This window comes from Nicotiana tabacum, chromosome 8, assembly GCF_000715075.1.
Source record: "Nicotiana tabacum cultivar K326 chromosome 8, ASM71507v2, whole genome shotgun sequence".
In the NCBI taxonomy this organism is placed as follows: Eukaryota; Viridiplantae; Streptophyta; class Magnoliopsida; order Solanales; family Solanaceae; genus Nicotiana; species Nicotiana tabacum.
The window spans coordinates 146952778-146977337 of NC_134087.1; the positions used below are offsets into that span (position 1 = coordinate 146952778).

The 24560-nt window shown below is 43.3% G+C and overlaps 1 long non-coding RNA gene across 1 annotated transcript; it reads left to right on the forward strand.

Annotated features, from left to right (window-relative positions):
* The first annotated feature begins 38 nt into the window (after positions 1-38).
* Positions 39-24219, forward strand: LOC142163627 (uncharacterized). The gene is made up of 2 exons (XR_012694574.1): positions 39-605; positions 23876-24219. It is a non-coding gene; the product is annotated as an uncharacterized LOC142163627 (long non-coding RNA).
* The last annotated feature ends 341 nt before the right edge of the window (positions 24220-24560 follow it).

Sequence of the window (24560 nt, forward strand, 5' to 3'; positions counted from 1 at the left end):
TAGCCATTGTATCCTGACGCTAAAATTTTCATTTAACGGTTTGCGCCATATGATAAATTTCTATCTTATAGATAATTTCCTAAAATCCCTTTGCGTAACACCGATTCTGTGTTTTCGTCAAATCTCTTACAATCATTCCATTATATATTAAAAACAAATGTTGCACAATTTAGAGTAAGATGCCAAAGCCAAAAATGGCAAAATCCTTAGAGATTGAGATTCCTATGTATAGTGTTCAATGACTAGAAAGCAAGAATAATTACATCATCGACCTAAGATAAAAAATTTCTCTCTCCTCTCTCATCGAAAATCTCTCCTAACGGCTAATTTCTCAGCGCTTCTTGTCCACGCACCTCCAGATGGAGCCGCCGGGAGGCCTCCAACCAACGCATCTGAAAGGGCTTCAGCAAGATAAAGTTGATCCCTCTCACATGCAAGGAACAATTCCAGGAAAAACTTCTAATGCCGATAAAATCTCAGCGCCGTCCAGTCCCTCGACGGCCGATCTCAAGCTTGAAAAGGAAAAGGTGAAAGCTAGACATATTACACAGAACGATATGCCCGCTGTTATCTTCAAAGCTTCTGATTATTATGGAATAATGACTGTAAGCACGTGATTTTTGCTTTACGAGCAATCGCTCCAAAAGAAAATAAAAATAGTAACAAATGGTTTCGCTGTGCAAATGTTTGAGTTTTCGTGACATGTGTTGTTAGTCATTTGTGGATCTGTCCATTTTTGCATTTAATCATTAACAAACAAAATATGTATGTCAGGATGATTAAACCATAATTCGGTCAGTAAAAGAAAATTCAAAAAATAGATATATATGTGTGCATCGTTTGTTCTAGGTTTTTAACTTACTTAAATAATTTTGTGGTAATTATGTTAAAATGTTGCATTGTTGTTTAGTTTTAATTTCGTTATTTATTATTTTTATTTTTATTTTTTGTTTTAAAAGAAAAAAATGAAATTAGAAAACAAAAGTGAAGGAAATCGGTTTGGGCCAAAAATTAAACAAAATAACTGGCCCAACCAGCACTCAGGCCCAGTCCAAATTCGGTTGCCCAGACACCTCCTGAAACGACACCGTTTCAGGCCAATCCATCTCAGCCGTTCCAATCAATCCAATCCAACGGTCCAGGATCATTTTCAGCAACCCGTGTTCAAACCCGACCCAATAACCAATCCGACCCAACCCCTCACTTAAACCAAACGACCCCGTTTAACTACCAAACGACCCCGTCTCATTTCCCACCCTCAGATCCAAGCCGTTGAGATCATATGATCTAACGGCTCAGATCCGATCAACCTCCCCATATATAAACTCAGCCCTTACCCCGCACCCCCTATACCAACCCCACCCTTCATCGTCCCCAAACTCAAACCTGAAACCCCCCGAACCCTAGCAGCCGCCCTAGTCTCCTTCGCCATTAAAGCCGGCGGCACGAACGCCGGTGACCACCTCCTGAACACCCTAAGACCCCCTCACTCTCCTGAACATGGATCTACTATCCATTTGCCTCGAATCACTTTCGTTCGTCTCGAATCTTCATTTGAAGATTTGAGTCGAACCCGGACCTACACCAAACCTCACCATCTTTGTATCAGCCACTCCCCTAACCTTCCTCGTGACCAAACCAAGCTTGGTTTGGTCCGAATCTACCCACAACTCCCTAAAAATCAGATCTGGGGATCCAAAACCTAGAACACTAATAGCCTTGGAATCCGGCCGGTCTTGACAAGGGTTTGAGGTCTAATAGACCTTAATCAAGGTGTTCTCATGTGAGAACACCCTGATTAAAGTTTGTTCGGCCTCAAGAGTTCGAAGTCGAGTCAGATTTGGGTCCGTTTTGATTTCAAACTTTTTCAGTAAGTTTCCTTTTCTCTTTGTTTGGTTCTGATTAAGTCATTAGCATGCTTTGTGGTAATTGCTTGTTATTTCCTGATAGTTTCTTAATTTCTTTCTTCTCTGTAAAGACCTTTTATTTGGTCGATTGTGTTCTGTGTATGATTTAAATGTATCCTATGATAAGCATGTCCGATTAGTATAGTCGTCGCATGAATAAACTTATATAGGTTCCCAGTAATTGAACACAAAATTGTCTGATGCCCTTTAGGTCCCCGAACGTATTGTTTATATGAGCGAATGATTATTACCTGCTATAATTAGTATAGTCGACTCGATAAATGTCGTTGATTAGTTTCTATAACTAATGAATCGAACGAGCTAATAAGGTCGCATGACTAATTGAACGTTGCCACTAACTGAATGCCCCAGCATTGTTTAAAATAGTTGGTTTGCATTGTAAAAATGACTGAAAAGGTTCAGTCCAGGCAGTCTTAAATCTGAACTTTCGCCAGTTCAAAAATGCCCTGAGGCTGCAATAGGCAAGGCAGTAATAATCAAGGTTAAGCAGGGGTATTCTGGGGTGTTAAAAAGGGCAAAAAGATTAGTTTAAATGAGCTGACAAGTAGGGTACTGATTTAGGATTAAACTAATACCAATGGGGAGCAAGACATAAGAGTATGGGGCTTGAAATGAATAATAAAATGATGCCCATAACTCTTGATTAAACAAAAAGACCAGGCGTGGGAAACAAAGGGGCTGGCACCAAAGATGCTTAGGCATGGGCTTAAAGGGTATGGGTATTCTGCCAATTGGCAGGGGAGGCAGCTCAGCTGCACTGGTTCATTTGGCCTATAAATAGGCCAGTTGAGAACTTAAAAATGGCTGGACTTTTTAGTCTTCAGAAAAGAGAAAAAAAAAGGCTGGAATTTTTAGTCTTAAAGCTGAAACTTTTAGTCTAAAGAAAGGTTTACTGAGTTCAAAGAAAGCTGAAAACATAAGTTAGTTTCCAAATAGATTGTAACCAAACACCATCTGAAAGTTGAATAAGAACTCATATTGGTCAAGCTGCCTTGGCCAAGTTCTGTCGTCTGCATTGACTGAGCTGTGTGTTGGTTGTTGAACTATTAGTGTTTGCTGCATTGAACACTCTGCTATCTCTGTTGTTTCCCACTCTGTTTTTCTGGGATCACTGGTTTGGTATTCGACTATTTGCTGGTTTCTCTTTGGTTCTGGGAAATATTGTTGTTTGTTTGTGGACTGTGGACACCACTGGGATTGTCCATTTGTTGTTCGACTCTTTGCTGAGCTTCATCATTATTGGCTGGTTGTTTGTTGCTGTGTTGTTGCTGTGAATCTGCTGATTGCTGTTGTTTGCTGTGTGCTACTCAGCTGATCCTTTTCCTTCTTCTTCTGTTCCTCTACATCAGGTACACAACCAAGGCACTATCAAATGTAATTGGAACATTGAGCATGAATGCAAAAAAAAAAGGAAAAAGACTTGAAGTTGATTTTCATATATATACTGTTATATTAGATATCATGTATTGTATGATAATTTTCATTCTTGTGTTGACAATCGAAGCAGCCTGTATGCCTAGTGTATATCAATATAAGTTAGCTAAATGGTAGCTTACATATGTATGCTGATAGGTGATAATATGTTCAATGAGATAGGTTGCATCTCAGATTTTAGTTTACTTTGCAGTATATGTTGTAATGTATACCAAGTATGAACACTGTACATCCTGGATTAAGTTCTTCCTTTTCGGATTGATGGTCTCATATAACTAGTAAACCACCTGTTAAGACAAAGAACACCAAACTTGCAATCTCAACCCCATAAAGGTCGAGTTCAGGCCAAAACAGGCCTAGCCGGCCTGCTTCGAGCAAGCAGTGGCCCAGGTTTGGCCCATCACGCATGGGTCGAATTTGGGCCCATGATTATTTATTCGACTGATTGTGCACGCAGCCTTGTTCCTGATTTTAGCATTTCCGAATTCTGTTATAAAATAACTTGCAAGCATTAATTAATTAGGACTATCTACTGCTTTCGATTGATAGAGACAAACACGACAAGAAACGTAGTTGCTATAGGATATCCTTTTAAAATAAGAATGAGATGAGCCTCGCCGAATAAAAATACAAATTGCGTGGCCCTCAGTAAATACTTGTTTTAAATTACTTAGAATTCAGGAGGGCCGCTTAGTGAATTTCGTGGCCTTCCCAAAAATAATAACGCGATAGTCTTTTTAGGCGCGTGTTTAATAATTTACTTTCTTAAAACTTGGGGTGTGCATTTCATGCGACCCAAATCCAAATCCCAAAACGTCAAATAAGATATGTTCCGGATTGTGGGTGCATTTCATGTGACGCAGTCCAAAGACATGTTTTAAGCGACGTTCACATTCCTAATAATAATAATTAATAAAGTGGTTAAAAGATAAAATTTGCACATGGTTCATAATTGTATTAAAAATCAGATAAATAAGCCGAATATAACAGTTGAGCGACCGTGCTAGAACCACGGAACTCGGGAATGCCTAACACCTTCTCCCGGGTTAACGGAATTCCTTATCCGGATTTCTGGTACGCAGACTGTAATATAGAGTCATTATTTTTTCCTCGATTCGGGATTAAAATTGGTGACTTGGGACACCCTAAATCTCCCAAGTGGCGACTCTGAAATAAATAAACAAATCCCGTTTCGATTGTCCTTTAATTGGAAAAACTCCCCCTGCGCCTCCGGGCGCGGAAAAAGGAGGTGTGACAGCTCTGGCGACTCCACTGGGGATCCTTACCCAGAACCACTGGTTCAGGGTTAAGAATTTGAGCTTAGAATAATTGTTGTTATTTGGCTTTATTTATTATCTGATTTTTACATGATATATGCTTAATGTGCTAAATGATGCTTTTACCGCTTTAATATTATCTGAACTGTATATAAACTGTGCCGAAACCCCTATACTTTCTGAGTCTTCTAAATCATGAAGAAGGGCATACTTCGTATGACTTCTTTTCTGTATAGTGTCAAATCTCAATTTAGAACGAGGTTCGGATAAGTTGCTAAGCCGGTGAAGCTTCTGTATTCCCGGTACGCTGCCCCCCCTCGGCTCGAGCTGTCCGCTCGGGTAAGCCAGGTCTAGAAAAAACACCCAGGTTCTGAACCTAGTATAACAAAGCCACATGCCGGATCCCTAGTAGGAACGTTTATTTGCATCATGTGCATTTGACTTAGGGGACTCAACACAGGGGTTGGGTCCGTCTAGGAATAGCAACCTGAAATAGAAAAGGCCATCCTGATGCATCCTACTCACTGCTTGTGCATTTATTTGCTTCAAACATGCATGATGACCGGTTTTGAATGTTGGGAAATTTTTACAAAAAAATAAAATAATAAATAAATAAAAAAAATGACAAAATATAATAAATAAATAAATAAAAAATAGAAATAAATAAACCAGTTAGTTTATCACCCGAACTACGTCGGTTTGATTCTCACCGGATGTGAGATACGTAGGCAACCCTCATCGGGTCCAACTCTTTTTCCATTTTTACCAAAAATGATATACCATAAAGCATATATGTATATATGTATACACATGTATATAAATAAATTTTTTGTTTTTGTCCAAAGATTTTTGGTTAGAGTCAAAATAAAGGTTTTTGTTTTCACCTAAAAGGTCACCCTAATAAATGTGCAGGATGAACACAGAGCAAAATGAACCATTCTCAGCCCTCAGCGAGGTCCCTCTACAACTCCACATGTGGTGGAATGACTTGGAAGCCGATAGCAAAGGGGTAATAGGAAGAATATTGGGAGGTTTTGTAAATTTGTTGGGTGTTGAGCCGAGGACAGATATTCTTGAAGCTCTAATACCATTTTGGGACCCCACCTGCAATGTATTCCGTTTTGTTGACTTTGAACTTTCACCGACACTTGAGGAAGTTGCCGGATATGCGGGACTGAATGAGAAGTTAAGAGGGCAATATTTGCTTTCGCCAAGGCCAGTGTCCCCGCATGCGTTTCTGGATCTACTAAGCATTAGTCGGAAGGTACAACATGACGATTTATCGAGAGGGTGTTGTGATCTCCATTTCTTGTATCAGCGGTACGGAACCCCGCAGGGTTTCGAGGAACCGAACCTTGGGCTAACTCACGGCGGGAACAGAAACAAATGGGAAGCAAGACGTACTTTGGCTTTTATCACAGCATTCTTAGGAGTCATGGTCTGCCCAAGGAAGGACAAAAAGATAGAGATAGGTCTGGTAGGGATGGCCGACGTGGCAATCAAAAGAACCAATAGTACTGTGGTTCCTTTGATTTTGTCCGAAATCTACCGGGCTCTGACTATATGCCGAGAAGGAGGTACGTTCTTCCAAGGTTGCAACCTGTTACTTCAGCTATGGATGCAGGAACACCTCCATCACCGAGTAGGATACATGAACCACGGGTTGACCGAGAGGAATTGTATCAGCGGATTCAAGAAGCGCATGACAGGCGCCAGATTTCCTGAAGGTGTCGAAGAATGGTTTACACGGTTAAGGTCAACAACATCTGACCAAATTGAATGGGCATTTGGTTGGTTGACTGATACTGAGGTTATCTACATGTCGGCTGAAGAATGTCATGTTCTCTTAATGGGGCTTCGCAGCATCCAGCCATATGCCCCTCATCGGGTATTACGACAACTGGGCAGGTTTCAAGTAGTCCCTAATGATGAAAATCTGAGCAAGCATGCCTTGGAATTAAGCCTGGGAGTCATATTCCCCGAGGGGAAGATTAGAAAACTGTGGCATGAATGTAGATTCTTGGAGCCCAAAACCATGGTACGAGAGCTAGCTAAAGGTGAGGTAGACCCAAAGTATGATGCTTGGTTCGAAAGAAGGTTTCAGACTCGACAAAGACCTGCTAAAAGGGCCCACGTCCAACACTTCACCAATAATTCACAAGAGCAATGGGGATGGTTAAAAAGGGAGAAAGGTTACCGGGTCGAAATCGGGAAGCTAAAGCAACAAGTTGAAAGGCTTGTATTTGAGAACAATGTGCAAGTTGCCTCAGAGCAGGCTGAAAGAAACAAGTTAGCCCAAGAAAACCAAACCTTGAAGGCCCGCCTTCGCCAAGCCAGTAAGAGTAACGTTGACCGACAGAAGCGTCGCTCTGATGAAAGATTGATAGCAAGTTTGAGAAATCAGGTCATCCAAAGCCAAGAAGAATTAGAACAATCAAGAGCTTGCATAACAAGGATGAAGGTCAGAGGGGCAAAGTACGCAATGGCCCGGAAGCAGCGTTTGCAACAGGTCATAAGGGATTATGAAATGAGCGTCAGAATATTAAGGGAGACGAGCTCCACTCTACATGATCGGATCGTCAAACAAGCACGAGACGCCCAGGCCGACAGAAGACAGTGCTACGATGCAATGGCCTGCATGGAAAGACAAATGGGGTTATTTCAGGATCGACTTGCCGACGATGCTCAGGCACTGGGGTTAAAGAACCAACAAATCAGGCAGTTGCTCAGTGAAAGAGATAACATTCGAGCAAGGATTGATGAAATAGGGCATTACATCTACATGAAATGCTTGGCATGTGAGCGAACACCTCGGAAGACCCTCCTTGTTTCCATCATGGGCTGCGTCCGCCGGATTATGAACGAGTTGAAGAGCCTGCAAAGAGACCTTACACCTAGAGCCGCGAAAAGGCCGAATGATGCCTCGCGGGCCCTTAAATTGGAGAATTAGTTTTGGTCAAGTCCTGTTTATTTGGCTTTGGTTGTTTTCCCATATGTTGTTTTCTTTTCGTTAAACCAAGCTTAAAACCGTGGAGTCTGTACTTCTGCTATTTTTATTTTAAGTACTGTGTAATAGCAAATTTTGATAATGAAATTAAGTGACTCCAGAAGAATTACTGTGTGTCTTTGCTTTGAGGCAGAACTACGCCTGGTCTTATTCGCGCGGGGACGTGATACGTAGGAAATCCCCATAAGATTCGACCGCTTTTAATAAATAAAGAAAAGAAAATGTAAATAAAATAAAACGCAGGGTCCGGGATGACGCATGTGGTTTGAAGCAAAGCATGTAGAAACGGTTAACTGCCTAGGTGCATTGTATCCTCTATGTGTTATGATCAAATCTGTTAAGCTCTAATACTAACAAAGTTTGTTGTTGTCTGATATCAGACAGTTAGTTGTTAAAGAATTCTGGCAACACATTCATACCAAACCAGATCCAAAGGACCGGTAGCAACAAGCATGACTACTTCAGAGAATAGTAATGAGGAAGAAAGGCCGATGAGCCAGTTGCTAAAAGAAGCAATGGAAAAGATTGAAAGGATGGGACTAGAGATGCATGCAATGCAGCTAGCCCTAGCCAAAACACAAAAGAGCCCTGAGACACTGGGACACATGCCGGAATACCCTCACTCTGGCCCTTCCACAAGCCGCCCAAATCCCCTCTATCATCAAGAAAGAAGCCCTCATGATTCCCAAGCTCCACCACCCCATCAACCTCTCCCAGCGCCCAATATTCCCATTTTTGTGGGACCTACATCAGCCCCTTTGCAGCGAACGACTAGTGAGCCGTTGTTTCAGGCTCACGACACCCAATACTATCCCCCTGAGCCTACATTCCATGCACCCGAACCACAGGCTTACAATCCCCATTTGGAAGTACCGGCAGAGGTTGAGAAGCCGGTTAAGGCCCCTGAACAGGATGAAGTGTTGAGAAAGTTCAAAAGCCTGGAGCAATCCTTCAGGAACTTGCACGGGCTGGGCAATCAAGTCAGCGTGGCATACAAAGATCTATGCCCTTTCCCAGATGTCCAACTCCCGGCTGGGTTCAAGATGCCCAAGTTTGATTTATATGAAGGGCACGGTGATCCCATGGCACATTTACGGGGATTCTGTAGAAAAATGAGAGGGGCAGGAGGCAAGGATGAGCTTTTGATAGCTTATTTCGGCCAAAGTCTGAGTGGATCTGCACTGGAATGGTATACCAGGCAAGATTTCAGCAGGTGGTACACGTGGGATGATCTAGCGCAGGCTTTTGCAGGTCATTTCCAGTACAATCTGGAGATAGTCCCTGACCGTCTCACGTTATTGAGAACCGGGAAGAAACCCGGGGAAAGTTTTCGCGAGTTCGGGTTCCGCTGGAGAGAACAAGCAGCTAGAGTCGATCCTCCCATGAGAGAGGGAGAGATGGTGGACTATTTTTTGCAGACATTGGATCCAACCTACTTTGGTCACTTGGTGACAACAGTTGGAAAATCTTTCAACGAGGTGGTCAAAATAGGGGTCATGATAGAAGAAGGTTTGAGGTCGGACAAGATTTTGAACTATTCGGCACTTAAGGCCACAACCCAGGCTATTCAAAGCGGCACAGGAGGTGCATTGAGAAGAAAGAAATAAGAGGTTGCCACGATCGAGGCAGGCAGTTGGTCCCGGGCTGGCAGGCCACATTACAACCAACCCAGGCCTCACAGGTCAAACTACCCATACAACCCACCACAAAATTTCTATCCACCTCGAGAACCACATTGTTCCGTACACCAAGCCCAGGTATACACTAAGCCTCCGGTTCGCCCACAATGGCGCGCACCGGCTCCCCAGAACATATATGCACCACCATAAAACACCTACCCTCCACCAAGGGCATATAGAAACCCTTCAGGGGCAGGTTTCCGGGGAAATCCAGATGCTAGGAATGACAGGTTGCGGAAGCAAAGAACCTTCACCGAACTGGGAGAAACCTACACCGCTGTGTTCCACAAGCTGCGACAATTGGGTTTGGTTAGTCCTGTCTATACTCGGGAACCAAATCCCCCTCCTCAGAATTTGGATCGTTCAATCAGTTGTGAATACTGTTCAGTGATGCTCGGGCACGATACCGAGAAGTGCTGGAAGTTAAGGCATGCCATACAGGATCTTATTGACACCAATAAGATCGAGGTCCAGACACCGGAGGCTCCTAACATCAACCAAAACCCACTGCCAGTGCACCACAAAACTCACATGATTGAGTTTGTGTGTGAGGGAGGAGAATTAAGAAAACCCTCACAAACAGTGATGATGATCCAAGCCGCCCCGAAAGAAGTCTTAACCAGTGGAGGAACGAGTGTACAGTCGCAGGGAGAAGGCGTCAAGCCGGTAGTGATATTGGGGAAGAGCCCGTCCGTCGTAGCAAGCAAACCCGAGCCAAGCAAGTTGGTAATACCAGGGATCCTGCCCACACCGGTAGTCATGTTGAAAGGGGTATGTAGAGAACGGGTGACCATAAAGCCGGTGGTCCAACTGCCGATGATTGACAGCAGGGCTGTGCCCTGGAAATATGAAAAGGCAGTGGTGACGTACCAAGGAAAACAGGTGGAAGAAGTCAGTTGTGAAGCGCAAGGGCTGACTCGATCAGGTCGATGTTTTGCCCCGGTGGAGTTAAGAAAAACCAACCCAGTGGCAACCAAGAAGCCAATGTCAGAAGAAGAGGCTGAAGAATTCCTGAGGAAGATGAAAGTACAAGACTATTCTGTGGTTGAGCAGCTGAGAAAAACACCTGCCCAGATCTCACTATTGTCATTACTCCTCCATTCCGAGGAACATCGTCGGGCCCTGTTAAAGATATTGAACGAGGCCCATGTACCCAGTGAGATTTCTATAAACCACCTGGAAACCATTGCCAGCAAGATTTTCGAGGTGAACAGAGTGACATTCTCAGATGATGACCTGCCGGTGGAAGGAACGGAGCACAATAAAGCTCTATACCTAGCTGTCAAATGTGAAGACTCGGTGGTAACCCGAGTATTGGTGGATAACGGCTCAAGCGCCAATATTTGTCCATTATCCACCCTGGACTAGTTAAAGATTGACCGTGGAAGAATCCGGGAGAATAGCATCTGTGTCCGGGGGTTTGACGGAAACGGAACAGCCACTGTGGGGGATGTTGTACTTGAACTGACCATTGGTCCGGTCCTGTTTACCATGGAATTCCAGGTATTGGACGCCACGGTATCTTACAACTTGCTGTTAGGACGACCCTGGATTCATGCAGCTAAAGCGGTGCCTTCCACCCTACATCAGACAGTGAAGTTCGAGTGGGAAAGACAAGAGGTCGTGTTGCACGGCGAGGATACAACATGCACCATGAGCGGAACCATTGTGCCTTTCATAGAGACCACTGATGACAAGGGTCCCTGGGTCTACCAGATTCTCGATACAGGGTCGGCCAACAAAATTTCTGAAGGAGAAATCATCCCGCACCCTAGGGTAGCTGCCGCAACAGTCATGATGGTATCAGAAATGCTGGGTAATGGATTTGTGCCGGGAAAAGGCCTGAGAGTTGAACTTCAAGGGATAGTCCAACCTGTTTCCCTTCCTAAGAATCTGGAAACCTTCGGGTTGGGGTTCAAACCAACCACAGCAGACAGGAAGGAGGCGCGAAGAATGAAGAAGAGGGTCTGGTTTCTGCCTAAACCAGTGCCACGCCTCTCAAGGTCTTTTTTTAAAGCAAGTGCCAAGGGGTCAGCGATCCCAAAGATTCGAGGACCTTTGATCGGTATAAATGAAGACCTGAATCAGAGTTTTGAGAGGCTATTCACAGATGTCAGTATGGTGGAAGCTGGAGAAGGTTCCAGCAGAGCAGAGATACAATTTGTGGGGCCTGAGGCCAAGACCAACAATTGGACGGTTACTCCTCTTCCTGTCCGAGGGGAGTCTTGTTTTCTTTTTACTGGTTCTAATGACATGGCATGCACAACGGATCTTCGACCTAGTCTAATAAATCAATCTGAAACCGACTCAATGATGCAAAAGGTCGTTTGTGACGATGAATCTGAATGTGACGAAGGTGAAGCCTTCGAAGAAATAAACAGAGAACTGTGCCAATTTGAAGAGAAACCCAAGCCTAACTTAAATGACACCGAGGCTGTGAATCTAGGAGACGCTGATAACGTCCAAGAGACCAAAATTAGCATCCACATTGAGCCGAATGTCAGAGCAGAATTGATCAAAACTCTCAGGGAATTCAAAGACGTTTTTGCCTGGTCATATGATGATATGCCTGGATTAAGCACCAATTTAGTGGTTCACAAATTACCCACTGACCCGGCATACCCTCCGGTCAAGCAAAAACTAAGGAAATTTAAAACAGAAATGAGTGTAAAGATCAAGGAAGAAGTGATTAAGCAGTTACAAGCGAAGGTCATTCGGGTCACTCGATATCCCGAGTGGTTGGCCAATGTGGTACCAGTCCCAAAGAAGGATGGAAAAATCAGGGTGTGCGTTGATTACCGCAACCTCAACAAAGCAAGTCCCAAGGACAATTTTCCGCTGCCCAACATTCATATCTTAATCGACAATTGCGCAGGGCGCGAGATTGGATCCTTTGTGGATTGCTATGCAGGTTATCATCAGATCCTAATGGATGAGGAGGATGATGAGAAGACAGCGTTTATTACGCCATGGGGAACCTACTGCTATCGGGTAATGCCGTTCGGGTTAAAGAACGCTGGGGCAACATACATGCGAGCAATGACTGCGGTGTTTCATGACATGATACACAAAGAAATAGAAGTGTACGTCGATGATGTGATCATCAAATCTTGGCGTCAGGAGGACCATGTAGCAGACATAAGGAGATTTTTCCAAAGACTCCGAAGGTATGATATCAAGCTTAACCCGGCCAAATGCGCATTCGGGGTTCCATCAGGAAAGTTGCTAGGATTCATCGTCAGTCGACGGGGGATTGAGTTAGACCCATCCAAAATTGAATCCATCCGAGATTTGCCACCGCCAAGGAACAAAACAGAGGTAATGAGTTTGCTGGGCAGACTCAATTACATCAGCAGGTTCATCGCTCAACTCACAGCAACTTGCGAGCCCATATTTCGGTTGCTGAGAAAGGATGCTGCGGTAGGTTGGACAGCAGAGTGTCAGGAGGCTTTCGACCAAATCAAAGGGTATCTGTCTAATCCACCTGTATTGGTCCCGCCTAAGCCCGGGAAGCCCTTAATTCTTTACCTGACGGTCTTGGAAAATTCATTTGGTTGTGTGTTGGGGCAGCATGACGACACAGGGAGGAAGGAGCAAGCCATCTACTATCTTAGCAAGAAATTCACAGTGCATGAGGTCAAGTACACTCAACTCGAGAAAACGTGCTGCGCCCTAACTTGGGTAGCTCAGAAGTTGAAGCACTACCTGTCTTCATATACTACTTATCTCATATCCCGTTTGGACCCATTGAAGTATATCTTTCAGAAACCTATGCCCACGGGAAGGTTGGCAAAGTGGCAAATTCTGCTCACAGAGTTTGATATCATCTACGTAACAAGGACGGCCATGAAAGCCCAGGCACTGGCAGACCATTTGGCAGAGAATCCCGTTGATGAAAAATACGAGCCTTTAAGAACGTATTTTCCTGACGAAGAGGTGATGCATACGAATGAGTTGGAATTACCTGAGGAACCGGGTTGGAAGCTTTTCTTCGATGGAGCTGCAAATGCAAAAGGGGTTGGAATAGGAGCAGTACTCATTTCTGAAATAGGACGGCATTATCCTGTTACGGCTCAACTACGCTTCTATTGCACCAACAATATGGCCGAATATGAGGCTTGCATTCTGGGTCTGCGCTTGGCTGCTGACATGGATGTCCAAGACGTCTTGGTCTTGGGAGACTCGGACCTCTTGGTACATCAAATTCAGGGTGAATGGGAAACACGAGATCTAAAGCTCATACCATACCGACAATGCTTGCATGATCTGAGCAAGCAATTTCGATCGGTAAAGTTCAAACACATCCCGAGAGTTCACAATGAGGTTGCGGATGCCTTGGCCACCTTAGCATCATTGCTGCACCACCCTGACAAAATGTATGTTGATCCTCTACACATCCATGTCCGTGATCAGCACGCCTACTGCAATGCCATAGAAGAAGAAGCAGATGGCGAACCCTGGTTTCATGATATCAAGGAATACCTCAGGATGGGGATATATCCAGAACATGCCTCTGGAGACCAAAAAAGAGCCCTCTGGCGGTTGTCGAATGGTTTCTTCCTCAGTGGGGGAATATTGTACAAAAGAACCCCGGATCTGGGATTGTTGAGATGCATAGATGCCAGGCAGGCAACAACGGTTATGGCAGAAGTACATGCTGGAGTTTGTGGGCCACACATGAGTGGATATGTATTGGCAAGAAAAATCCTTCGAACAGGGTGTTATTGGCTCACCATGGAACACGACTGTATCACTTTCGTGAGGAAATGCCATCAGTGCCAGATACATGGAGACTTGATTCATTCTCCGCCAACAGAGTTACATACGATGTCAGCACCCTGGCCGTTTGTAGCATGGGGCATGGATGTCATTGGGCCCATCGAGCCAGCAGCGTCCAATGGTCATAGGTTCATTCTAGTGACCATTGATTACTTCACCAAATGGGTTGAGGCTAAAACCTTCAAATCAGTAACCAAGAAGGCAGTGGTGGACTTTGTTCACTCCCATATCATCTGCAGATTTGGGATCCCAAAAGTGATCATCACGGATAGCGGTGCGAATCTTAATAGCAGCTTGATGAGAGAGGTATGCCAACAATTCAAGATTACACACCACAATTCCACCCCATATCGTCCTAAGGCAAATGGAGCAGTCGAAGCAGCCAATAAGAATATCAAGAAGATACTGCGAAAAATGGTGGAAGGGTCCAGACAATGGCACGAGAAATTACCCTTTGCCTTGTTGGGTTACCGCACTACCGTCCGGACTTCCATAGACACAACTCCTTATTTGTTGGTGTATGGAACTGAGGCCGTGATACCAGCGGAGGTCGAAATTCCGTCCCTCCGAATTGTCGCTGAAGCTGGAATTGATGATGATGAATGGATCAAAGCTCGCTTGGAACAGTTGAGCCTGATAGATGAGAAAAGATTGGCAGTAGTGTGCCATGGTCAGCTGTACCAGAAGAGAATGGCAAGAGCGTATAATAAGAAGGTGCGCCCTAGGAAATTTGAAGTAGGGCAGCAGGTATTAAAGAAGATCCTCCCACATCAGGTCGAGGCAAAAGGCAAATTCGCCCCAAATTGGCAAGGGCCTTATATCGTGACCAGAATATTGTCCAACGGTGCTTTGTGTTTGACAGATGTCGAAGGTAGATGTGTCGACATGGCTATCAATTCAGATGCAGTCAAGAGATATTATGCGTAACTTCTTTAATTATGGCAATTTTTGGTTTATTTGTTTGTATTTGGCATTTGTTGAATAATGAGATGACGGAGGCAATTCTTTCTTCTATCCAAACACTTTTAACCCTCGCTTCCCCCTTTGAGCCTTAAGCAATTCTTTCAATACCCCTCTTTTGGAATCACTAATGGGAAAGATATGAAAAAAAAAAGAAGAAAAGAAAGGAAAAGAAAAGAAAAAGAAAAAGAAAAGGAAAAGAAAATGAAAAGAAAGAAAAGAAAAATCAAGGAATATAAAACCGTGGGAACTACGTTTGACCTGATTCCTCAAAGAGGATACGTAGGCGCCTTACGGCTCGGTCATAGTATGCATCATAGCAAATATAGGATGCATAATGTACATAGTGTGCATAATAGGCACAATGTGCGTAACGCACATAGCTCAACATAAGCATAAAAAATAAATTCCCCAAGCAAGAAAACTGGGGCAGAGGTTATGTTTTAAGTTCCAACAAAGGTTTGATTCCAAAAGTTGCAGCACATCACCCTTCAAATTGTTTTCATTTTTGTAGCCTTTCTTCAATCCCACACCAAAACCAACATCAACATCCAAAAGACCTCCCGATCAATGTTCGAGAGATGCCAAATCCGGCAAATAAGGCCGAGAATAATACACTGATCCCCAGCAAAGAAGAGGATCGTAAGACTGGGAATGAGTTGATAGTCAAAAGAATCCCCGGAAGAGAGGGTCGTATCTACAACACCCCGGATCCTCGAAAGAAATAAAATGAGAGAGTCTTATCGGTGAAAACCTTCACAGGCACCGAGAGGCGATGTAAGATGAGGGATATGAAATGAGAGAGTCTTATTGGTGAAAACCTTCACAAGCACCATAAGGCGCCGGGAGATGAGAGAAAAGAGAGAGTCTCATTAGTGAAAACCCCTCGAAGGGCACTATGAGGCGACAAGACAGATCAACAAAAGCTACCACATTCGAAACGAAATGGACACTCCTTTATCATCCCCAGCAAATCAGACCATCGAGCAGATCAATTGATACAAATAGACTGGGTCGGAATCTATGGTGCACGCCATGATCACGGGGACCAGTTGTGTCCTCCAGATAAGTTCTTTGGATTGTCTCCTCCCACAAAATATTGGTTCAGAAAGTTTTTCTCTTTTCCATATCTTTATTTCTTTTCCTAAAATGTGTCTTGAAAGGATTTTTCAAAGCTTACTACCAGAAACCGAAGGGGAATTCATCCCAATGCAGGATAATACAAACAGTCTTAAGGGCCGGTCCCAGGCAATGCAGTGATTGTGCCCGGAAATTTTGGAAGAAGTAAGCTCCAAAAGGGAGTGGTTTCGGGAGTTAGAAGCAGACTCCCACATCATGTGTTTAAAGAGAAAGCAGAAAAGGGGATAAATTGAAAACCAATCCCCAGCAGGCTAGAGACCCCCAACAGGCAACTTTGCCCGCCAACCAATTATGGGGACAAAGAGCAAGAAAGGGGGAAGAGAGAAAAATGGCTCGCCAGAAAGGCACCCTCTACCACCACGATTAAAACTGACTAAATCCTTTTGTCTGTTGCAGGAGAAAAAAGAATTGATGATGGCAGCAAGATGCAACGCCATGGAAGTCACCAAAAACCGGGGCAGAAAATTTTCTGCCGATTGTCGAAAATTTTCTCGAAAAAACGGGGAAGCAATTTCAATACTTTTAAGTTCTAGGTCGCCCACCAGTATAATGCGGGAATACATTTAAGTTCTAGGTCGCCCACCAGTATAATGCGGGAATACTTTTAAGTTCTAGGTCGCCCGCCAGTATAATGCGGGAATACATTTTAAGTTCTAGGTCGCCCACCAGTATAATGCGGGAATACATTTAAGTTCTAGGTCGCCCACCAGTATAATGCGGGAATACTTTTAAGTTCTAGGTCGCCCACCAGTATAATGCGGGAATACATTTAAGTTCTAGGTCGCCCACCAGTATAATGCGGGAATACATTTTAAGTTCTAGGTCGCCCACCAGTATAATGCGGGAATACATTTTAAGTTCTAGGTCGCCCACCAGTATAATGCGGGAATACATTTTAAGTTCTAGGTCGCCCACCAGTATAATGCGGGAATACTTTTAAGTTCTAGGTCGCCCACCAGTATAATGCGGGAATACACTTTAAGTTCTAGGTCGCCCACCAATATAATGCGGGAATACATTTTAAGTTCTAGGTCGCCCACCAGTATAATGCGGGAATACATTTTAAGTTCTAGGTCGCCCACCAGTATAATGCGGGAATACATTTTAAGTTCTAGGTCGCCCACCAGTATAATGCGGGAATACTTTTAAGTTCTAGGTCGCCCACCAGTATAATGCGGGAATACATTTAAGTTCTAGGTTCGCCCACCAGTATAATGCGGGAATACATTTTAAGTTCTAGGTCGCCCACCAGTATAATGCGGGAATACTTTTAAGTTCTAGGTCGCCCACCAGTATAATGCGGGAATACATTTAAGTTCTAGGTCGCCCACCAGTATAATGCGGGAATACATTTTAAGTTCTAGGTCGCCCACCAGTATAATGCGGGAATACATTTTAAGTTCTAGGTCGCCCACCAGTATAATGCGGGAATACATTTTAAGTTCTAGGTCGCCCACCAGTATAATGCAGGAATACATTTTAAGTTCTAGGTCGCCCACCAGTATAATGCGGGAATACATTTTAAGTTCTAGGTCGCCCACCAGTATAATGCGGGAATACTTTTTAAGTTCTAGGTCGCCCACCAGTATAATGCGGGAATACTTTTAAGTTCTAGGTCGCCCACCAGTATAATGCGGGAATACACTTTAAGTTCTAGGTCGCCCACCAATATAATGCGGGAATACATTTTAAGTTCTAGGTCGCCCACCAGTATAATGCGGGAATACATTTTAAGTTCTAGGTCGCCCACCAGTATAATGCGGGAATACATTTTAAGTTCTAGGTCGCCCACCAGTATAATGCGGGAATACATTTTAAGTTCTAGGTCGCCCACCAGTATAATGCGGGAATACATTTTAAGTTCTAGGTCGCCCACCAGTATAATGCGGGAATACATTTTAAGTTCTAGGTCGCCCACCAGTATAATGCGGGAATACATTTAAGTTCTAGGTCGCCCACCAGTATAATGCGGGAATACATTTAAGTTCTAGGTCGCCCACCAGTATAATGCTGGAATACATTTTAAGTTCTAGGTCGCCCACCAGTATAATGCGGGAATACATTTAAGTTCTAGGTCGCCCACCAGTATAATGCGGGAATACTTTTAAGTTCTAGGTCGCCCACCAGTATAATGCAGGAATACTTTTAAGTTCTAGGTCGCCCACCAGTATAATGCGGGAATACTTTTAAGTTCTAGGTCGCCCACCAGTATAATGCGGGAATACATTTAAGTTCTAGGTCGCCCACCAGTATAATGCGGGAATACATTTTAAGTTCTAGGTCGCCCACCAGTATAATGCGGGAATACATTTTAAGTTCTAGGTCGCCCACCAGTATAATGCGGGAATACATTTTAAGTTCTAGGTCGCCCACCAGTATAATGCGGGAATACTTTTAAGTTCTAGGTCGCCCACCAGTATAATGCGGGAATACATTTAAGTTCTAGGTCGCCCACCAGTATAATGCGGGAATACATTTTAAGTTCTAGGTCGCCCACCAGTATAATGCGGGAATACATTTAAGTTCTAGGTCGCCCACCAGTATAATGCGGGAATACATTTAAGTTCTAGGTCGCCCACCAGTATAATGCGGGAATACATTTTAAGTTCTAGGTCGCCCACCAGTATAATGCGGGAATACATTTTAAGTTCTAGGTCGCCCACCAGTATAATGCGGGAATACTTTTAAGTTCTAGGTCGCCCACCAGTATAATGCGGGAATACATTTAAGTTCTAGGTCGCCCACCAGTATAATGCGGGAATACATTTTAAGTTCTAGGTCGCCCACCAGTATAATGCGGGAATACATTTTAAGTTCTAGGTCGCCCACCAGTATAATGCGGGAATACATTTTAAGTTCTAGGTCGCCCACCAGTATAATGCGGGAATACATTTTAAGTTCTAGGTCGCCCACCAGTATAATGCGGGAATACATTTTAAGTTCTAGGTCGCCCACCAGTATAATGCGGGAATACTTTTAAGTTCTAGGTCGCCCACCAGTATAATGCGGGAATACATTTAAGTTCTAGGTCGCCCACCAGTATAATGCGGGAATACATTTTAAGTTCTAGGTCGCCCACCAGTATAATGCGGGAATACTTTTAAGTTCTAGGTCGCCCACCAGTATAATGCGGGAATACATTTAAGTTCTAGGTCGCCCACCAGTATAATGCGGGAATACATTTTAAGTTCTAGGTCGCCCACCAGTATAATGCGGGAATACATTTTAAGTTCTAGGTCGCCCACCAGTATAATGCGGGAATACATTTTAAGTTCTAGGTCGCCCACCAGTATAATGCGGGAATACTTTTAAGTTCTAGGTCGCCCACCAGTATAATGCGGGAATACATTTTAAGTTCTAGGTCGCCCACCAGTATAATGCGGGAATACATTTTAAGTTCTAGGTCGCCCACCAGTATAATGCGGGAATACATTTTAAGTTCTAGGTCGCCCACCAGTATAATGCGGGAATACATTTTAAGTTCTAGGTCGCCCACCAGTATAATGCGGGAATACATTTTAAGTTCTAGGTCGCCCACCAGTATAATGCGGGAATACATTTTAAGTTCTAGGTCGCCCACCAGTATAATGCGGGAATACATTTTAAGTTCTAGGTCGCCCACCAGTATAATGCGGGAATACATTTAAGTTCTAGGTCGCCCACCAGTATAATGCGGGAATACATTTAAGTTCTAGGTTCGCCCACCAGTATAATGCGGGAATACATTTTAAGTTCTAGGTCGCCCACCAGTATAATGCGGGAATACATTTTAAGTTCTAGGTCGCCCACCAGTATAATGCGGGAATACTTTTAAGTTCTAGGTCGCCCACCAGTATAATGTGGGAATACATTTAAGTTCTAGGTCGCCCACCAGTATAATGCGGGAATACATTTTAAGTTCTAGGTCGCCCACCAGTATAATGCGGGAATACATTTAAGTTCTAGGTCGCCCACCAGTATAATGCGGGAATACATTTTAAGTTCTAGGTCGCCCACCAGTATAATGCGGGAATACATTTTAAGTTCTAGGTCGCCCACCAGTATAATGCGGGAATACATTTTAAGTTCTAGGTCGCCCACCAGTATAATGCGGGAATACTTTTTAAGTTCTAGGTCGCCCACCAGTATAATGCGGGAATACTTTTAAGTTCTAGGTCGCCCACCAGTATAATGCGGGAATACATTTTAAGTTCTAGGTCGCCCACCAGTATAATGCGGGAATACTTTTTAAGTTCTAGGTCGCCCACCAGTATAATGCGGGAATACATTTTAGCTCTAGAGTTTGGAATCAGTAGCCCCACCTGAAGACGGAAGGTTACAACAGAGATCCCCAAGCAGGAAACAATAAAATCCCCAGCACTAAGAAGCAGAAGGCTGCAAAAGCAAGCGCACATTCAAAAGGAAGAAGGAACACGTCTCAGAAGAAGCAGTTTGAGAACGCTATGGCATGCCCAACATGACGATTCTGATGAAAAGTCATACCGCTGAAGAAACCATTGAAAGATTTAAGGAGGAAAGCCATGTTCCCAGCAAATCAAGCAAAGTGATGAGAACTGACATTCAGAAAAGGTGAAGGGTCAGCATCATCTCCAAGTTCACAAAATAAAGGCGTCAGAAGAAAGCGTTAGCCGACAAGAAAGCAAGACAACAAGAACAAGTTGGAGATGGATGAGATCTCATACTCTAGCTTAACTTCTTGTTTTTCCTTTTAGAGCAATGTAACAGGGAGATCGGTTGAGCAGTAGCATCCTACAGCAGCATGCGACAGCGCACAACAGCAGCAAGCAATACAGTCACACGGTAGTCCCAGCTACCAAAATTTCCCGAACTACATTGACCTGATTCCTGTTTCAGCCCAGGATATGTAGGAAACCTCTGAAGCAAAGGTTCGGTCAAATCTTTTTCAAAAAATGCTTCACACGGAGTATTCGGACGGGCAAAAATCGCTCGCTTATCTTTGCGCGAAAACCCTTCGTGTCTTCGTGCAAAGAGGGGCAGCTGTAAGCACGTGATTTTTGCTTTACGAGCAATCGCTCCAAAAGAAAATAAAAATAGTAACAAATGGTTTCGCTGTACAAATGTTTGAGTTTTCGTGACATGTGTTGTTAGTCATTTGTGGATCTGTCCATTTTTGCATTTAATCATTAACAAACAAAATATGTATGTCAGGATGATTAAACCATAATTCGGTCAGTAAAAGAAAATTCAAAAAATAGATATATATGTGTGCATCGTTTGTTCTAGGTTTTTAACTTACTTAAATAATTTTGTGGTAATTATGTTAAAATGTTGCATTGTTGTTTAGTTTTAATTTCGTTATTTATTATTTTTATTTTTATTTTTTGTTTTAAAAGAAAAAAAATGAAATTAGAAAACAAAAGTGAAGGAAATCGGTTTGGGCCAAAAATTAAACAAAATAACTGGCCCAACCAACACTCAGGCCCAGTCCAAATCCGGTTGCCCAGACACCTCCTGAAACGACACCGTTTCAGGCCAATCCATCTCAGCCGTTCCAATCAATCCAATCCAACGGTCCAGGATCATTTTCAACAACCCGTGTTCAAACCCGACCCAATAACCAATCCGACCCAACCCCTCACTTAAACCAAACGACCCCATTTAACTACCAAACGACCCCGTCTCATTTCCCACCCTCAGATCCAAGCCGTTGAGATCATATGATCTAACGGCTCAGATCCGATCAACCTCCCCATATATAAACTCAGCCCTTACCCCGCACCCCCTATACCAACCCCACCCTTCATCGTCCCCAAACTCAAACCTGAAACCCCCCGAACCCTAGCAGCCGCCCTAGTCTCCTTCGCCATTAAAGCCGGCGGCACGAACGCCGGTGACCACCTCCTGAACACCCTAAGACCCCCTCACTCTCCTGAACATGGATCTACTATCCATTTGCCTCGAATCACTTTCGTTCGTCTCGAATCTTCATTTGAAGATTTGAGTCGAACCCGGACCTACACCAAACCTCACCATCTTTGTATCAGCCACTCCCCTGACCTTCCTCGTGACCAAACCAAGCTTGGTTTGGTCCGAATCTACCCACAACTCCCTAAAAATCAGATCTGGGGATCCAAAACCTAGAACACTAATAGCCTTGGAATCCGGCCGATTTTGACAAGGGTTTGAGGTCTAATAGACCTTAATCAAGGTGTTCTCATGTGAGAACACCCTGATTAAAGTTTGTTCGGCCTCAAGAGTTCGAAGTCGAGTCAGATTTGGGTCCGTTTTGATTTCAAACTTTTTCGGTAAGTTTCCTTTTCTCTTTGTTTGGTTCTGATTAAGTCATTAGCATGTTTTGTGGTAATTGCTTGTTATTTCCTGATAGTTTCTTAATTTCTTTCTTCTCTGTAAAGACCTTTTATTTGGTCGATTGTGTTCTGTGTATGATTTAAATGTATCCTATGATAAGCATGTCCGATTAGTATAGTCGTCGCATGAATAAACTTATATAGGTTCCCAGTAATTGAACACAAAATTGTCTGATGCCCTTTAGGTCCCCGAACGTATTGTTTATATGAGCGACTGATTATTACCTGCTATAATTAGTATAGTCGACTCGATAAATGTCGTTGATTAGTTTCTATAACTAATGAATCGAACGAGCTAATAAGGTCGCATGACTAATTGAACGTTGCCACTAACTGAATGCCCCAGCATTGTTTAAAATAGTTGGTTTGCATTGTAAAAATGACTGAAATGGTTCAGTCCAGGCAGTCTTAAATCTGAACTTTCGCTAGTTCAAAAATGCCCTGAGGCTGCAATAGGCAGGGCAGTAATAATCAAGGTTAAGCAGGGGTATTCTGGGGTGTTAAAAAGGGCAGAAAGATTAGTTTAAATGAGCTGACAAGTAGGGTACTGATTTAGGATTAAACTAATACCAATGGGGAGCAAGACATAAGAGTATGGGGCTTGAAATGAATAATAAAATGATGCCCATAACTCTTGATTAAACAAAAAGACCAGGCGTGGGAAACAAAGGGGCTGGCACCAAAGATGCTTAGGCATGGGCTTAAAGGGTATGGGTATTCTGCCAATTGGCAGGGGAGGCAGCTCAGCTGCACTGGTTCATTTGGCCTATAAATAGGCCATTTGAGAACTTAAAAATGGCTGGACTTTTTAGTCTTCAGAAAAGAGAAAAAAAGGCTGGAATTTTTAGTCTTAAAGCTGAAACTTTTAGTCTAAAGAAAGGTTTACTGAGTTCAAAGAAAGCTGAAAACATAAGTTAGTTTCCAAATAGATTGTAACCAAACACCATCTGAAAGTTGAATAAGAACTCATATTGGTCAAGCTGCCTTGGCCAAGTTCTGTCGTCTGCATTGACTGAGCTGTGTGTTGGTTGTTGAACTGTTAGTGTTTGCTGCATTGAACACTCTGCTATCTCTGTTGTTTCCCACTCTGTTTTTCTGGGATCACTGGTTTGGTATTCGACTATTTGCTGGTTTCTCTTTGGTTCTGGGAAATATTGTTGTTTGTTTGTGGACTGTGGACACCACTGGGATTGTCCATTTGTTGTTCGACTCTTTGCTGAGCTTCATCATTATTGGCTGGTTGTTTGTTGCTGTGTTGTTGCTGTGAATCTGCTGATTGCTGTTGTTTGCTGTGTGCTACTTAGCTGATCCTTTTCCTTCTTCTTCTGTTCCTCTACATCAGGTACGCAACCAAGGCACTATCAAATGTAATTGGAACATTGAGCATGAATGCAAAAAAAAAAGGAAAAAGACTTGAAGTTGATTTTCATATATATACTGTTATACTAGATATCATGTATTGTATGATAATTTTCATTCTTGTGTTGACAATCGAAGCAGCATGTATGCCTAGTGTATATCAATATAAGTTAGCTAAATGGTAGCTTACATATGTATGCTGATAGGTGATAATATGTTCAATGAGATAGGTTGCATCTCAGATTTTAGTTTACTTTGCAGTATATGTTGTAATGTATACCAAGTATGAACACTGTACATCCTGGATTAAGTTTTTCCTTTTCGGATTGATGGTCTCATATAACTAGTAAACCACCTGTTAAGACAAATAACACCAAACTTGCAATCTCAACCCCATAAAGGTCGAGTGGCCAAAACAGGCCTAGCCGGCCTGCTTCGAGCAAGCAGTGGCCCAGGTTTGGCCCATCACGCATGGGTCGAATTTGGGCCCATGATTATTTATTCGACTGACTGTGCACGCAGCCTTGTTCCTGATTTTAGCATTTCCGAATTCTGTTATAAAATAACTTGCAAGCATTAATTAATTAGGACTATCTACTGCTTTCGATTGATAGAGACAAACACGACAAGAAACGTAGTTGCTATATGATATCCTTTTAAAATAAGAA